This window comes from Chenopodium album, chromosome 14 (genome assembly GCF_948465745.1).
Source record: "Chenopodium album chromosome 14, dcCheAlbu1.1, whole genome shotgun sequence".
NCBI lineage: Eukaryota > Viridiplantae > Streptophyta > Magnoliopsida > Caryophyllales > Amaranthaceae > Chenopodium > Chenopodium album.
Window position 1 is genome coordinate 5,465,405 of NC_137847.1, and position 18,857 is coordinate 5,484,261.

Here is an 18,857-nt window from a genome sequence, read left to right on the forward strand (position 1 = left end):
TCTCACTAATACTATTGCATTTCAATTTTATTCTTTATATATATATATATATATATATATATATATATATATATATATATATATATATATATATATATATATATATATGGGTTCATGTGAAAATACATCTCTTATGTGAGAACACTCTAATATATGAGAACAAATCTACCCGTTGATTTGCTTAGATCTAACCGTCCATTTTCACTATTTCATAATGACATATATGTAAATTTCATAGCTTACATCTAAAACTCTCAGCTACTTATTTCTCTCTCTCTCTCTCTTTCTCTCTCTCCCTCTCTCTCTCTCTTCCCAGTGTGTTTGGGTAGAAATTCATCATCAAAATATGGTAAGCTTATCAATTTTATCATCAAATTCTTCTACGTTAATAAATTTTTTCAATGTAAAATGTTCAATTTTTTTTAAAAAAAAATTCATTTTACAGCTTAATTTTTTTATTTTTTTTTCAATTTGTGTTCGATTTTCTTGGATTAATTTTTTCAATTTGTGTTTGGTTTTTTTTTTTTTTTTTTTTTTTGCTAGATTTGTTCAATTTGTGTTCGATTTTTTCGGCTTAGTTTATCACTTTGTGTTCGATTTTTTCAATTTCATCATCAAATTTTATGAATATTGTGTTTGTGTTGATAATTTAGATGATATTTTTCTAATTTTGTGTGTTTGTGGACATTTAAGTCCCTTTTTGCTCAATTATTTTATGTAATTGTGTTTGTTTTTTGGACATGTAACGTTTTGATGTTTGCTAGTTACTTGTTAAATAATGCAGTGTAAATATTTTGTGTTTTAAGGTAGTAATAATTGAGTTTTAATTAAAGGAATGCATGTAATGTGCACACCCAAGTGTTTGGTAAAAGTTTCTAATATGATGTTACATATGTCTGAGTTCTAATTAAGGGAATTTAGATTCGCTCTATATGTGTAGTGGCTAGTTGATAGTTTATTCCATTAGCTAGGTTTTAGTTGATTTTGGCTGCTGATATGTTACCGATGTCACAATAATGTAGGATTACATTACAGGCACTCGGGAATTGAGAAAATATAACAACTTAGTGAACTAAACTAATTATCAGTTAGCAGTTAAAATAGAGGCTCATTTACAATAATATATAATCAAACTAATATATAATCAAAAAGGCTGAAATCTAACTGATATTTAATCAATGAAGATGAAATCTAAACTAGGAGGAACATTTACAATAGATAAGAAATATTGCTCATTTGATGAATGAACAAAACATTGGTTGCTCATTTGATAAATGAACAAAGAATTGTTGCTCATTTGATAAATGAGCGATACATGAGAAAAAAATTATTTGCTCATTTGATACATGAGCAAATAAATGTCTTCTCATTTGATAAACAAACACAAGAATAGTTTGCTCATTTGACAATTTGCTCATTTGACAAATGACCAAAAACTTATTGCTCATTTAATAAATGAGCAAAGAATTATATTTTTTCTTCCTCGCGTAGCACTAATTACTCTTTGCTCATTTGATAAATGAAAAAATAATTGTTTCTCATTTGATAACCTTTGATAAATGAGCAAGAAATTGTTTGCTCAATTGATTACGTCTTTACTCATTTCCCCCTCATTCTCTTTTCAATGATTTTGTTTTTTTTATATCTTCTTGATACTCCCCTCTATAGGCTAGAATATAGTGAATAATTTGGTATTAAGGATCTGCCAGTGGTTGATATAGATGGTGTGAAGAATCCTGAAAATACTAAAAAATGAGAAAACTTATTTTGAATGATATAGGCCCTAGGTGGTAGCCTATATTTTGGTAGCAGATGATGATAAATAATATTGAGATTTCTGAACACATGGGGAGTTGTTATATGTGGTGACTTTGTAATTATGTTAGGATGCAAGCTACCTTGTTTTGCAAACTTTGTACTAATTTTTGCAAGATTATTGGGTTTAATTGGTTTAAGTTAATTGATGCACTTTAGCATATGAAGTGCAATATTTTTTTTATTTATTACAGTATTTTTTTTAAAAATCAAGATCAGCAAAATTTGTTTGTGGTAAGGGATGATAGTGGCCTTGACTGTTGGACTGTCAAGATGGATTAGTACAAAAGGTAGGCAAATGAGCAAATTAGTTAGTTGCTTATCTGCTAATTGAGCAAATAAATCTTGCTCATTTGTCAAATGAACAAGCAATAATTTGCTTATTTTGCAAATGAGCAAGTAATTATTTGCTCATTTTTCAAATGAGCAAATTGTTCTTTCCTCATTTGTCAAATGAGCAAATTTTTCTTTGCTCAAATGATGACATTTCTTTCTTTTATAGAATGCTGGCTATGGCCAATATAGGGGTTTCTTAGTACTTATCATCTATAAGGGAATCACTTTCATCTCTACTTTGCAGCTCGCCTTGCTACTTTTCATATTCTAGTATTTTACATGTATAACATGTGCATTTGTTTATTGTATTTGTTCATTTTATTAAAGGCCCAAAAGAGGAAATCTGGATTGGGCAGAAGAATCGAAGCCCAATCGAAATCCAAGAGTAGCCCAAGTGGCCTTGCCCGGCTCAAGGGTCTTCGCCCGAAGGCATGCCCGGCCGGGCGGGGCGAAAGAAGGAAGGGTGTTACTTCGCCCGAGCTCGCGCCCGACCGGGCACGAGAGAAGCTTTACGATTAAAAAGGGGTGCGCCCGACCGGGCGCGTGTTTCTGGAAGAAGATTAGGCGTTGTTTTAGTTTGTTTAAGTTTAGGATTTTCTAGCTTAGTATAAGTATGCTTTTGTTAAGCGAGTTTAGAACTACTTCTTACTCTCTTTCTCTCTCTAACTTTTCTCTCTCTCCCCTTAATAAAACTCTTAGATTAGATTTCTCTCATTGTTTCTCTCTCTACAACTCTACAACCTTGTTCTTAATACAATTCATTATTTGCGTTAATTTTGGTAACGATTTCTTCTGTATTATTTTCAGTAATTTAATTTCTTTATTTCATCATGTCTTGTTTAATTGCTTTGATTAGTTTAGATTTAATTATGCGTGAGTAGTTTTCTTTCTAGGGTTTATGGGGATCCATAAATAATATGAAGGGGTAATTTATTATTGTTGATTGTCAATGCTTGATTAATTTCCTATTGATTGATTTAATGCTATGCAATTAGATTAGGCCTGGTTTAATTGTATGAGTTATGCAATATTGATTCTAGATTCGAGAGATGAGAATTGATGTTTAGGCTTAGTTTCAATAGGTGGACTAATTTATAAGTGGTTAAGTCAAGATTCGAGAGATGAGATTTAATACCGGTAAATTAACTCTGTGATTGTAATACGTAGCGAAAGACCTTTATGATCTGATTAATTAATGCATTGATGATTGATTATTATGTTTTACCCTGAAATATTATTTATTGGTGAACCTATGCCCTAGGCTTTTATTAATTGATTTATCCCTATTTTTATCTCCCTTAGTTAACTCCTTACATCTATAATTTAATCACTTTATAATTAGATTATTTTAATTAATTAGGAATAGGAAGACTTGTTTCCCTATGGATCGACCCTTCTTTCCTATCTGCATAGTTAGAGGAACTTAGGAATTATTTTTGACTAGGTGATACGACTTTATCCTGTCATTAATCATAGAAAAACTTTGTCCAAGTATCTTAAATTCTTGATATAGTCATAGACTATATTTTAACCTTAATTTACATGTTAGTTATTTTTTTATTTTGAATGTTTTGTATACATTAACCTACTAGCTCAACGGGTAGAGTATTGTGCAAATGCACAAGAGATGTGGGTTTGAATCCTACGTAGGCTCATTTGTGTAATGTGGAGACAAGAGTTTGTATGAAATTTTAGTTGTAACAAAGTTTCTATAGTTATTAATCATTTCAAACCAATTTTTTGCTTGTATAATTTAGTGCTAATATAATATTTTTTTTTATTATTATTTTGGTCATTTATAGAGATTAACCTATGTAGGAATTGAACCTACATCCCCTATGCATCTGCATAGTGCTCTACCAATTGAGCTAATAGGTTTATTTTATCATATGTTTTAAATCATTTTTCTATGTTATAAATTTTTAATCAACTCATTTGATAAATCAACAAAGAATTGTTTGCTCATCTGATAAAATGAACAAAGAATTGTTGCTCATTTGATAAATGAGCAAAGATCAAGATTTGTTTGCTCATCTGGTAAATGAGAGCAAAGAATTATTTGCTCATTTGATAAATAAGCAAAGAATTGTTTGCTCATTTTGTATATGGACAAGGAATTTTTGCTCATTTGACGAAATGAACAAAAAATTGTTGCTTATTTGAAAAATGAGCAAAGAATTGTTTGCTCGTTTGATAAATGAACAAAACTGTTGAACAAAGAATTGTTTGCTTGTTTGATAAATTAACAAATAATATTTCCTCATTTTGACAAATTAAATGAACAAAGAATTGTTGCTCATTTGATAAATGAACAAAGAATTGTTTGCTCATTTGATAAAATGAGGAAAGAATTTTTTACTCATTTGATAAATGAGTAAAGATTTGTTTGCTCAAGAATTGTTTGGCTCATTTGATATATGACCTAGGAATTTTTGCTCATTTTATTTTTATTATATTACTTTTCATATTTAGTTTGCTCATTTTAATAATATTTGCTCATTTTACATATCTTTTATTGAATTTATCAAATGAATAACATTAAGGTTGAATGATATGACAAAAACAGGAAATTTCATGAAAATTAGCTTTAATTAATGTAAAAGTAACATGAAATAGGAATTTTTTGAATGAAAATCCTAAATTGAGAACACTCAACTCAAAAAATCATAATGTCAAGCTCAAATAACCAAAATAAGAGCATTCAAATTCGAAATTTTCCAGAACACTAAAATTTGATAATTAGAACATCAAATTCAAAATTTTTGATGAAAATACTAAATTGAGATAATTCTATTCGAAAATTATAATGAAAATCCAAAATTAAGGCATGATAATCGAAAATTACTTACTAAAATTATGTATAAGTGAACAAGAGGAGAGAGAAAGTATTGATCCTTGAAGCTTCAAGCCATTGATGTTCCACCTTCAACTTAGGAGAGAAAGAAATAAGCTGGGTATTTTTTTCTGAAGAGAGAAAGAGGTTATGTTGGATGTTGGATTTGGATGGGTTTTGTATTTTAATCTCAGTTATTGAATTTCATATAATCTAATGGTTGGTATTGGTTCTCACATAGATGGTGGTTCTCATAAAGGGTGGTTCTCACCGGATTAATACACACACACACACACACACACACACACACACACACACACACACACACACACACACACTAAGGGTCTGTTCACTTCAGCTTAATTTCAGTTCAATTCAGGTCCAATTAGTTCAGTTTAGTTCAATTCAGCTTCAAATTTCCTTTCATAAACTATTCATTTCACCTCTATTCAGTTCAGTTCAGCTCCAATCATTTTAGTTCAGTTCAGTATATGTGAACAAACCCTTAGACCTAATGTATCTAAGTTAAGAAAATAGCAAGATTTACTATCTAAAAAAGGGTTCATTAGTTGTTGACTATCTGTGTATGACCTAGTGATAGGCCGTCATTGAGCCTACCAAAGAATAAGTCCTATCTTGGTCTCACTAGCTAATAGCAAGGGTAAGAAAGGGTCGAACCCAAGAGAGGCGTTGAATCAACCACCGAAATACTACCGCATAAATAAGCTAAGTGAAGTTGAAGTGGGTTTGGTTTGGTGTAACAAGTACTAGTTCCAGTTAACTAAAGCTAGGGGAAATTAACAATATTTAGAGGATTTTAGGGCTCGGGTTATACCACTCAACTTCATCACAAATCACGATTAGCATGCATAAACAAGGTAAAATAAGGGGTATAATAGGGGAAATCATCTAAAGCACCCAACTACTCTCTCAAGCTAGAGGGATTACTTGAATCATGAATACAACCTACTCTCGTGGTTACAAAGCATAAAACAAGTGTTAAAGCATAATCACGATGACATAAACATTCCCTTGACTAGAAATTTCTATTCTCATGGCATTTCAAGTCAATCAAGCATAAGGGAGCTAACTCAAGTTCATCTCTCGATCCTTCGTTGAGAAAGCTTGGATAATAGTTTTAGCAATGGCCATATACAAGAACTAAGCAATTAAACCACTTAAGCTCAACTAATTAACACCCAACAAGTACCAAATTAGCACATGCAACAAGTAATTAGTGACTACATTGAGGGTTTTACCCAAACCCTAGAAAATTAGACTACTCACAATCCATGGAGATTAAAGCAATTAAGGATTTCAAACAACTCATGAGCATAATCAAACTAAGAGTTAAGCTAATTAACAATCTAATCATACAAGAATCAAGCAAATAATTAACAACTAAGCAAGAAGAAATAGGGGAAAAGAGTAAGAAAAATATTACTAGAAGCTTGAACTTGAATAACAATGGAGGAGCTTGTCTTCTGCAATGATTGAGATTGAAAATTCCAAGCAAATAATTAAAATCTAACTAATGATTTGAGAGTATTTGTGTTTCTACAATTACAAACTAAGAGGAAGCACTAAAAACTTGGATGCCGTACAATTGAGCCAAAGGGGGTATTTATATGACCCTCAAATAAAAAGGACGGAGAAAACAAGAGTCGGGAATTTTTGCAGGTGCGCACGGACGTGCCAGAGGTGGCACGGACGTGCAGCCTAAGTGGCACGGACGTGCCACCCTAAGCACGGCCGTGCAGATTTGGGCAGTAGCTCAAACTTGGGCCAGGTGAACTGCACGGGCGTGCAGCTTATGGCACGGACATGCTGGCTGAGCTGCACGGACGTGCTGAAGCCTTGCACGTCCGTGCCAAATCGGGCAGTAGCTTGGTTTGGCTGGGACACTCCTGCACGGCCGTGCAGGACATGGCACGGCCGTGCAGGGTCTTCTAGGCCCTTCTCTTCACATTTTCTTCGGTTTTGCTCTATTGTCACGGCTTCTAACCTTGGTTTATCATCCATATGCCTCAAATGATCGTTTTTGGACCTAAAATCTCAACAAAAACACTAACAACCCGTGAAGCAAGGGATACACAAAAAGTAAACGAGGCTCAAAATCACCCTAAAATCATATCAAATAACAAGTTATCACCTAGTGAGGCGATAAAATCCATAGCTCTATTAGCTTCTCTATAGATGCGCTAATTAACTTCATCCATCAACAATTGAATTTTCCAAGAACATGTTATATATTAGGGCCTGTTCTCTTCGGCTTAACTTCAGTTCAATTCAGTTCAGCTCTAATCAGTTTAGTTCAGTTCAGTTCAACTCTAATATATAAGTTCAGTTCAGTTCAGTTTATCTTTATGTCTAATGATATTACTAATGATAATTAAAGCCAAATTTCATACTTTTTAGCATATATTACAACAACGACAATAGTAGTAGTAGTAGTAGTAGTAGTAGTAGTAGTAGTAGTAGTAGTAGTAGTAGTAGTAGTAGTAGTAATAATAATAATAATAGTAGTAATAGTAATAGTAATAGTAATAGTAGTAGTAGTAGTAATAATAATAATAATAATAATAATAATAATAATAATAATAATAATAATAATAATAATAATAATAATAATAATAATAATAATAATAATAATTCAGTTCAGTTCAATTCAGCTCTAATAAGTTCAATTCAGTTCAGTTCAGTAAATCAGACCAGGCCCTTAATCCCAGTATAATATCTATTACACTAAGGCCCTGTTCTTTACAGCTGCTCTGCTCTGCTCTGTCCTGCTCTGCTCTGCTCTGCTAAAATCTACTCTGCTTTGCTCCGCAGTGTGTGGAAGTGTAGGGAATATTGCAAGCATCCCACACTTGAGCCCCACTGTGATCATACACTTAAGCATGGTGGCGTCCAAAGGGAAAGAAGCTAGAGCAAAAGAGTCGCCAACAAGTTTTAGGAACTTGTAAACTGTTCACAGGGTGAAGGTTACACCCCTTCACGATCCATGAGATCGCTAACTCCATAGTAGTCTGGAACCATGACTGGATATTCGGGGATGAAGATACAAATCCAACCTAAAAGAGATTGAACCTGCCCTAATAATAGGCCTCTACTTTATTCTTCTCGTATTCATGTGCTCTTTCTGACTAACATGCAATCAATAGGTTAACCCTAAACCTGTTTAATCTATGTTGGTTGAATATTTAATGCACAAATAAAACTATTATTGGGGTTCACTTGAATTATAATCATATTAGCCTAAACAAGATTATTAATTATCTTATTAAGCGTGATTACAAGTATAAATTCCCTTTAAAACATGCATAAAAGGCGTGATCAAACAATAACAAATAATAATATAATATCAAGCAACATAATAATAACAATCATCATCATAATAATAATGTTAACAATAGAGCATAATAATAATAGCAAGATCCTAGGCATGATACTAACAAGATTAATAACAAACCCTAGCATGTCACCGAACATTAAAGATCAAAGTTTTATCCCTAATATGATATTAACATGATATTAGGAATTAAAATAATCAAAGCATGATTTCTATATAACAATTAAATTACTTACTTGGATACCTCGTATCTCTTTCTAATAACAAAATACACGCGTTAGTAACTTCAAGGAAAATATTAAACAGTAAATCTAATCAAAGAATTGAAATAGGATTTGGGACCAAACCCTCAGAAACTATCAACCTTTCACGTCTAGGGCGAAGGCAACTTTGAACTTGGCTAGGTGTGTCTAGAATTTGTGAATGTGGAATTTTGTAAAAGGGGAAGTTTAGAAAAAGAATAGAGGGAGAATAAGCTTCTAGCTTTAGAGAGAAAGAAGAGATGATTGTTGATTGTAAATAATGATTGTGAATCCTTGAAAACGGGGAGATACGACTTCTATTTATAGAAAAATAGTCCGAAAACGATAGAAAATACTTCAAATTCTATACGGAATAAAACTGGTATTTGTCGCCAGGCAACAAACATCAGCGCTAGGCGATGGGATTAGCGCCAGGCAACAAACATTAGCTCCCGGCGACAGACATTAGCGCCGGCGACAGACTCTGGCGACAAACTCTGTCGTTTGGCGCTAATTTAAAGATAAGATGCGCTTGTACGTAATCCTTTTCTTAATATGATTAAGCAGTAAATTTCGTGTTTATCAAATTAAAATGATGTTTATCATAAAACTCTTATTTTATTCCAAATAAAACTCTTTAAAATATAATTATCAATCCTAATATCATTAGAATTTAAAAGAACCTTATAAATATTCTAGAAGATTAAAATAAATGCTAATAACTTTAGGAATAATAATTAATAGGCCCTCCTCTACATCATTGGGCCACATATAAAATTCATTTCGAGCCCAATTTAATATTTTGACCATAACTTCCTCGTTACTCATCGGAATTGGGTTTATAATATATCGTTGGAAAGCTCTTTTCGAGCCCAATCCAACTACACAATTATTGGACCCTCATCATGGACCAAACTAAATTGGACTGACTGGCTATTTCATAAATAGAGTGTAAAAAGAAATATTTTCAAAAATAGAAAGAGAGATATTTTAATAAAAACAACCACGTCACTAGAATTTCCACACTTTCACTTCGTTCGATAATTAAATGACGTGAAAGGTATTCATTACTGGGTTTTGTTTTGGAGAGGCACATTTGGGTGTCTACAGGAAGCCTAGCCCTGCTCTGCTTTGCTCTGTCCTGCTCGGCTCTGCCCAAAAGCTCAAAAGAACAGGGCCTAAGGTTATCACCCTCAATAAAGATACGGGGCAATGTTCGTTCAGAGATTCGGCAAGAAGTAATCCATTTTGAAAAGCTATGGCTCCAACCATAAAAGATTTCACGTTAATATATAGTATGTGAAAATATGATCTATCATTTACATATTTTTGGACCATTAGAAAGGTGCCATGTATGTCTAGATGGTTTTATAATGCCATTACAATATCTAATTATGGAACTATCTAATACGTTACCAAGCCTTTGTAGATATAGTCCCTTCAAAGTTGAGCATTCAAAGTTGTCAAATTCATAAAGTGGGGTGATAATGATAAGATAATGTCAAATCTATGTTTTTACTTGTAAACTAGCTTAGTGTTGCAATCTAGTACTCTGTATTAACTTTCATTGAGCATCCAATCAATCACCTTTACTCCTATATTTTTTTCTTTTTTTTTTTTTTTTTTTTTTTTTTTTTTTGTGACAAACTTTACTCCTATATTCAACATATTAAGTTACGTACATTGTTGGACTATTCAACAATATCATGCATCTTTGATTAACAAATTTCTTTAATTTCAAGCTATTTTTCCTTTATGAAGAATGATCCACATTTAATTTATTACTAATGTTGGTTGTGATGCCCTTATTAAGTATCAGTACTATTTTCATATATATATGCATCCTAATTTACAAAGTTAGAGTCTCAAAATTTCTCAACCCCACTAACTTGGTATTATTTTCTCTTATATTTATGCAGTTTTATTAGAAAAAGACCATCCATGTTATCTATCGTTTTTCACATTTACTTTAAAATTATGTATCATAATAAATGTAAAAAAATTAATGTGGGACGAAAGATGTATATTGTTATTTCGGTTCCTCCACTTCTCTAATTTTTGTTTCTTATAAAAAAAATATCAGTCGTAATCCCCCCTAAAACAGAATCGCTCTCTCCTCTCTCCTCTAAAACACAGCCCCCTCCCCCCGTAAACCTAGGTGCTCGCCGAAGATTTGGTGCCGCAGCCGTTTCTCTGTTGAGTTTCCCCTCCCCCCCCCCCCCCCCCCCCCTTCACTTCTTTTTTCTCTGTGAAAGTCATCATTCGATCCTCCGCGCGAAGGTAAAGCAGATCCGACCTTGGAAGGGCTTCAATTTTCAGGTATTTTTTAAACAACGAGAAGTACGATTGTGTTAGTGTTACTGAAGAAACAAGAAGTCAAGGCTAGCCTTAACGCCGCCGTTGAAAGGGTATCGATAAAGATTACCTCGACGGTAAAGGCCAGGTGAAGTTAGGGTTAGGGTTTTCTCTTTCCTATGTCGAAGTTTGGTCGAGGTGGGGCGAGTTCTTGCGTTAGGCTACAAAGATCGATTCATTGTCCTAATTGTGTTTTAAGGTGAGGTAGGTTCTGCTTTGTTAGCTTCTTTAAGGTGTTTCACAGTTGCACTGTGTTGGTTCTTTGTAGCTTTTGTAAGTGATGGCCTCTTTATTAGTTGGTTTTCTCTTTCTGTTCTCTAATTTGGTGGATCTCCATGAGGTTGTTGTTAGGTGTTGTTTAGACTCTAACCATGTGTGGAGCTTAATTATTTTGGTAGTTGAGGTTATAAAGGATAAAGGAGTGTTGTTGTAGGAGTATTGTTTTGTGTTAGTTTTTGTCATAGGGGTTACAAGGTACTATAATGTCTTGTTTGGTTCTAGGTCGATGGTGGTGAAAGTTTGTTTTCGTTTAGAAACAGTGGTGTTTGGTAAGGAGTTGGTTGGTGTTATTTGGTCTTTTTTCGTGTTTTCTTTCGATTTCAACTGTCGGAAGATCTTTGGAGAATTGGAAATGGTTAATTCTCATTTAAACTCAGCAATGGTTTCTCAAATCGTTGCACGGCGGCTCCACAAATGCAAAGTTTGGGGGCTCATAGCATGTCAACAAAAGTCTCTCTTCTTGAGGAGAGACAAAAAGTACCAGTTTACGGCACTGAGTCACAAGTTGCAGCTCTTTTCACCTGGTGTGGCCTTGACACTACCTTTTTACCAACCCTTTTGCCGTTAATCCTAGTCCTATGTGTTTTGCTCTTCAACAACAATTTTTACTCCGTCCTCTCAACTGCTCTACTAGTTCTTGCAATGACTCTTCGAAAGTATGATCCAAGACAAGCGAATTTTTCTTCAAGCAACCAAGATCGTTCAAACAAGAAGTTTTTAAGTTTTTGTATTTGTTTACGTAGGTTTGTAAGAGCTAGTTTGGCTCATCTAAGTTTTGTGGTGAACTGTTCATAGTTTGTAATAGTTTGAATTTATTGTTGTCAAAAAATAAAATAAAATAATGTTTCTTATACATCACGCTTTAACTTATTGGTTTTTGCCCAATTTCTTTTAAACCTTGTCGAGTCCTTGTTGATGGCCACTCAAATTCCACATCTTTGATGGCATGCATGCATGGTTGCATGACAATTATAAAGGAGGATGATGGCAACTAGCTACAAATTTCAATCTTTATGTGTTCTTAATTTTAGTAGATGAGGTCAATCAAAGTTTTGTGTAATGACATTCTTTTTGCACCATGACCATGAATCACTTTGTGTGAATGTCAAAGGATATTATTAACATGATTCAAGGAGTCTACAAGTCAACCTAGAATTTGGAGAGTTTAGCTGCTTATATTAGATATTTTTTAACCAGATTCCAAGCTTTAGGATTACACTTCATTCATTTTAAACCAACCTTACGATTAGATTTATATTTTTATGTTTACTCATGTGTAACATTAAAAAAAGCGGAACAACAAAGGTAAATGTGTAACTATGGTATAATCGTAATTTATTACAATAATATAGTCTTAGGGTCTGTTCTCGTCAAATTATTTTCAATTCATTTCAGTTCAGTTCAGTGTTTAATTTCCTTCTCTCATAAAATATTCAGTTCAGTTCAGTTCACCTCCAATAAGTTAAGTTAAGTTCAGTTCAGTCAATCAGAACAGGCCCTTAGTAGCCTCTTAAAGTAGTGTGTCATCAACTCCAAAAGTTTAATTTGTTGCTCATATTGAAATGAATCATTGTTTATAAGGGTTGTGTAAAAGGCCTGATAATGTAAAATTGATGACAATTGTTGCAATCATTCAATTTATTGTAGGGTGATTTTTATCAATTTATGGAAAATCAAAAACTTGAAAAATTTACATCTTATAGATCTCTTGAATAAAGCAATACATATACATCTTTTTGTTATCCTATGTTTGATCAATTGTTGATTGATTTGAAAATGACTTCAAAAGCTAAATCTATCCCATGGAAGATGCAAAGAACATACATAACATCCCCAATAAATAGGAGAACCTAAACTTACTTTAGCATACACAAAGTTTGTTGAACACTAAAGTGGAGAAAATAGTATTACAAGGACGTTACCTATTGCTCATTGGCTAGTATTACTGTGTTTTCTAAGTCAAAATTCTACAAAGAGAATCTAAAATAATTGTTACTATTTTCTAACCTGTCCCTATTGCCCCCATTTTCTTGTCTCTAGATCCTTTTTTATGTAGAAAATTTTGTAGTAGTGGCAAGAATCATCAAGCTAAGGTCTTCCAATTTAAGGGACAAAGGCACAAGGCAACTTCCTAAAGTACGTATTTCTAAACTATAGCATATTCACTTTCAAAAAGTTACAAAGTATTATCCTTATTCTAGATGCTTATATACTATCTCGACATGAATCTATCTTGATCTAAATGACTTATTTATTACTTTTTATCTTTGAAAAGAGTAATTAAAGATATGGTTGAATAAACAGTATATATATGATCAAACATTAATATGCTACATCACTGTTGACTTTCCAAAGTTAAGCAAGATTTTACCGGACTTTAAAATAAAGACGCTCTTTTGGGCTGCCTAAACTCCCACGAGCAAGGCAGCCAATAGGAGGGACAATTGATGATCAACTCTAATCAAAAGTATTATTAAGTCGGGATTACACATAGGGGACAAGCAACTCTTACCCATTCCAAAGAATGCCCTTTCAAGGTATAGTTTTATCATTACTCTATAATCAATAATTACCATTATTTTAAGCATATGATATTAGTAATAAACTAGTGTAATGCTTAATGTTGTGATGTTACTTTCACATTACGATGAGGGGAGAATTATGTAAGGCAACATAAAGTGAGGTGATGAGCAATTGAAGGAAGAAGGGCTATTATTGGGTCATCGTTGACAAGTGTATGAATGATCATCACTTGCCCCTAAGATGGGTGGGGCCCACACTTACATTTGAGAAATTGGAAAGACAAAAACGGTATCGATTTTATTACGCATCCTAGTCATTTTCAGTTGTCCTAATCTCTCCGTCTTATAGCTTCAAACAATTGATACTATTCTATTTATAAGTCTTTTTAATTACACTTCACTAATTTTTTTTTTTTTTGTCCAATGAAAATGTTAATATATACAAGTACATATTACAAGTGTATCATACTTTTTTTTTCTTTCCATAGAAGAGACTTTTCATGATATAAAAAAATTGGAAACTATACTTGTCAACTATGCTTGATAAACTTCCTTCAATTCAAACATAATAATTAAAATAAGTAGTTCTTTTTTGCTAGCTAGACTAATTTCTAAGTTTACTACTCTTTGTATTTCTTTTTGTTAGTCTTAGCTTGTTTTATTTATTTCACATTTCTTTTTGCACACACTTTTTTTAATATAAATGTTTTCAAGTACATATATTATATTAAAAATTTTGACAATGTGAAATTATATATTCCATTCATTTTAAATATTTTCTCAATTTCTTCTGGGCACGTATGCCAATGTAAATTTTTGAATAAGTATAAATTATAACAATTGAAAATTAATAATATATTCATTGAGAGGATTCCAACAAATACCCATAAAATTATATTTTTTTCTTATGTATAAATCACAAAAATAATATTAGTCAAAGTAATATAAATGAATAGTGTAAAAGTAGAAATGGAATAAGAATTTAAGAATGGAGGGAGTACATATTAAGCATTTGAGATTAATCAGTATAATCCTACAAATTCATGCGTATATTTTTTCTTATATATTTAATCAACAGCTAGCATTGTAGAATCCATTTGCATTGAAAAAAAAAAAGGCTTATATATCCTTAGTTTTGACCAAAAAAATAATGAAGCAATATTAATAATTTGAACTGTAATATTTAGGGTCTGTTCTCATTGACTGAACTCAGCTAAATTGAACTGAACTGAACTGAACTGAGCTGAACTCAGCTGAACTGAACTGAACTGAACTGAACTGAACTGAGCTGAACTGAACTGAACTGAACTGAACTGAAATGAATATTTTATAAGAGAAGGAAATTAGGAGCTGAACTGAACTGAACTGAACTGAATTGAGCTGAACTGAACTGAACTGAACTGAACTGAACTGAACTGAACTGAATTTCAACATAAGAGAACAGGCCCTTAGTTGTATTAAACGATATCCACATGTGAGTAATTTTTCTTAAATATTTGAATTAGTTATCGCTGGAACTTATTTAATTGAGACAATATCGTATCATATAATTTTGGGGATTATCTTATAGAATACTAGGTTAGTTTGTAATAATAAAAAAATTTACTTGTAAGTGTATGTAATATAAATACTTTAAGCAAAATATAATAAATTGTGATCCCTCACAGAGTCTCAGTAGATTTATTAAGCTAAAATGAAGGATATGATGTTAAATATTCTAATTAAGTTCATAGTTATAATAAAATTTTAAAAATATTAGCATTCTTTTTTTATTCATTATAGAAAATTTGAATAATTAATAATGAGTGAAAATTTTAAACTCTACCATCACTAATAAAATGTGAGAGATTGTTTTTAATGAAATAAATCTGTGTAGAGGAAAAAAGAATGTGAATGTGACCAATTATCAATTATTTTTATTCCATAGGAATAGAATTTGTGTATTTAGTCAATTTAGTTCTAAAAGCTTTTAGAAAAATGTATAATTAATCAATCATTTCCAACATTAGCTTTACCTTGAAAAATGATGTCTATAATAGTTTTGGAGGGAAATTTTTTTATAAAAAGGTGTAACATGGATAGTTATGATGTCAGCGGTAATTACTTTAATTTAGTTATAGATTTGGTTAGAAGATATTATCTTGTATTTTAGGCAATTTCCATCTTCTGATTCTAGGGTAAGGAATATCGTAACATATATATTTTCCTGCAAGTTAATGAGAAAGTAAGTCGTGATCATAAGAATTCGATATTCGTGGTATCAGAAGGCATGTTGGGTTGTGTTGTGATTTGAGCCAGTATTATGGACAACTCACATGTGAAGAAAAGTGTTGAGTCCATGAGCAAACTCACATGTGAGTGAAAATATTGTCCTACATTGAAAGAGTGTAAAAATAAAGATGGGTCATGTGTATCCCACATTGAAGAATGTGTGACTTGTGTCCACTTTATAAGGATAAAGGGCTACTCCCCTTATTGTCATATGGTTTTGTGGTAAAACCTCCTTAGTCGTATAAAGTGGACAGTTGTGACAGGTGTAGCTCATGCTCGTTTATCACATTTACATTGAAATATATGAAGATCATAAATAGTTTTATAAAAAAAATAAAAAGTAGAGAGAATCTATCTATAACTAATACTAAAATAATTACCGCTGATATTATAACTATCCACATGGTGGTTTATATATATATATATATATATATATATATATATATATATATATATATATATATATATATATATATATATATATATAAATTCCCTCAAAAACTATTATTGATATTTTCCTTTTTTTTTCTTTCTTTTCTTTTAAAGGTAAAACTAATGTTTGGAAATGATTGATTAATTATACATTTTTCTAAAAGGTTTTATGACTAAATACACAATTTCTATTCATAAGGAGCCGAGTAAAAATAATTTTTATTCCTAAAGAGTAAAAATAATTGCTATTCCAATTGATTTTTTTTATTTGTATTTTTTTATTTTTCTTTTAAAGGTAAAACTAATGACCGGATAATATTTTACCGTTGAAAAATATAACAAACTAGATGAAGCCCGATGCTTCATTTGTATTTTTTAAAACAAATATTTTTTGTATTTAATGTGATAAAATTTGTTATTTTATTCCTATCATTTAATATTTTATTTTAAAATAAATTGTGAATTTCCTCCATTATATATTTAGATAAAATTCCTAATCATAAAATATATTATATATTTAATTAATTTAAACTTTAAAGTCTCATTCGCCAATTTTGCTTATGTACATATGAATTATTTAATTGTATAAGAATTTATAAATGGCAAAAGCTAACGAATATTATCTTATTTAGTTGGCTATAACCGAAATTTATAATCTTATATAGCGTTAATAAAATTTAATCTTATGTGGATTTCTAAATACTTGGGAAAAACCCCTTTATATTATAATTTATAAATTATCTCTCTAAAATAAAAACAAAATTCTATTTTCTTCTTAACAAATTTACCAATCAAAGACGGCGTGGGATGGAAGATGACAACTCCAACAGAAGTTCATTTCATGCATCCTCAAAGCAACCGACATGTCACTGGTTGCATGAGAGAGATATGATACTCATTTCCTTATTTTACTACGGAGTAACGATTATGACTTACGAAGTATTTTATTAATGTTATTAATACTTATACAGTTAGGCACTGTTTTTTAGAGTTACTTTGTTGAAATCTGCTCTGTTTTTGCTATGCTCCATTTAAAAACTTAAAAAAAAATAGGACCTTATACGTTTATAAGTAGGGCTTGTTCGGATTGATTGAAATGAGCTGAACTGAATATTTTATGAGAGAAGGGAATTAAGAACTGAGCTGAACTGAAAATAATATGAAGAGAACAGGCCCACAGTTATAATGGTTTCATTAATCATTTATACATAGCAAAATTATACTTATTTATTTATATTTAAAAAATGATTAATAAGGACATGTAAAGGAAATATTAATAATATTTTTTATTAAAGAATATTAATAATTACTTCGTATTTAATGTTAATAATAATGCTGATTAATGTGTAATTTTATCATAATTTCACACACATATATCTATTTCAAAAATTCACAAATGTATATCATTTTCTGAAAGATATTTTACGGAGTATCTTTTGATAAAACTCTAAGAGTTGCATATATCCTAAGCCGTTAATTAAAAACATTAACTCGATCTCAAAACTCATTCAATTGGCTAAACTATTGAACTACAGAGTAATTACTTTTTTTTTTTTTTTTAATTATTTTTCTGTATAACATTTAGTGTTGTTTGATTAGCTATTTTTGATCGGTCAGATTGAAACTTCCTTTGTTTCTTAATTAAAGGTGCATATCCTATATATAAAGTGAAAGGGGGTTTTAGGTGATAAATTTCACTTTTGCCACAATACCCCTCTCAATTTTGTCTTTTTTTCTTTCTTTTTTTCCATCTGAAAAGAAAAAACAGAGAATCAAGCCTAATATATTCCCACAATACCCCTCTCAATTTTGCATATTTGGTTAAAGTATCCACGCTGATACTCAAAATCCAATGGTTAAAATCTTTTCTATTTTACTATTTCTATAACACTCTACTTAATAGTTAATACTTCGTATGATTCTATGAGTACGAAGTACATAATAATATTCCTTCCGTCTCTTTATTGGAGCCCCCTTTCTCTTTATTAGTGTACTAAGGGCCTGTTCTCTTACGTTGAAATTCAGTTCAGTTCAGTTCAGTTCAGTTCAGCTCCTAATTTCCTTCTCTTATAAAATATTCATTTCAGTTCAGTTCAGTTCAGTTCAGTTGAGTTCAGTTCAGTTCAGTTCAGTTCACCTGAGTTCAGTTCAGTTCAGTTCAGCTGAGTTCAGTAAATGAGAACAGGCCCTAAATGTTAGAAAGGAGACTCTATACTATATACTATCTATACTATATATACTATATACTAAGGGTCTGTTCACATTTACTTAATTTCAGTTCAGTTCAGCTCTTAATTTTCCTCTCTCATAAAATATTCATTTCAGTTCAATTCAGTTCAGTTCAGTTCAGCTCCAATCAGTTCAGTTCAGTAAATGTGAACAGGCCCTAAAGTAATCACTAGAGGGGACACTTGACATGA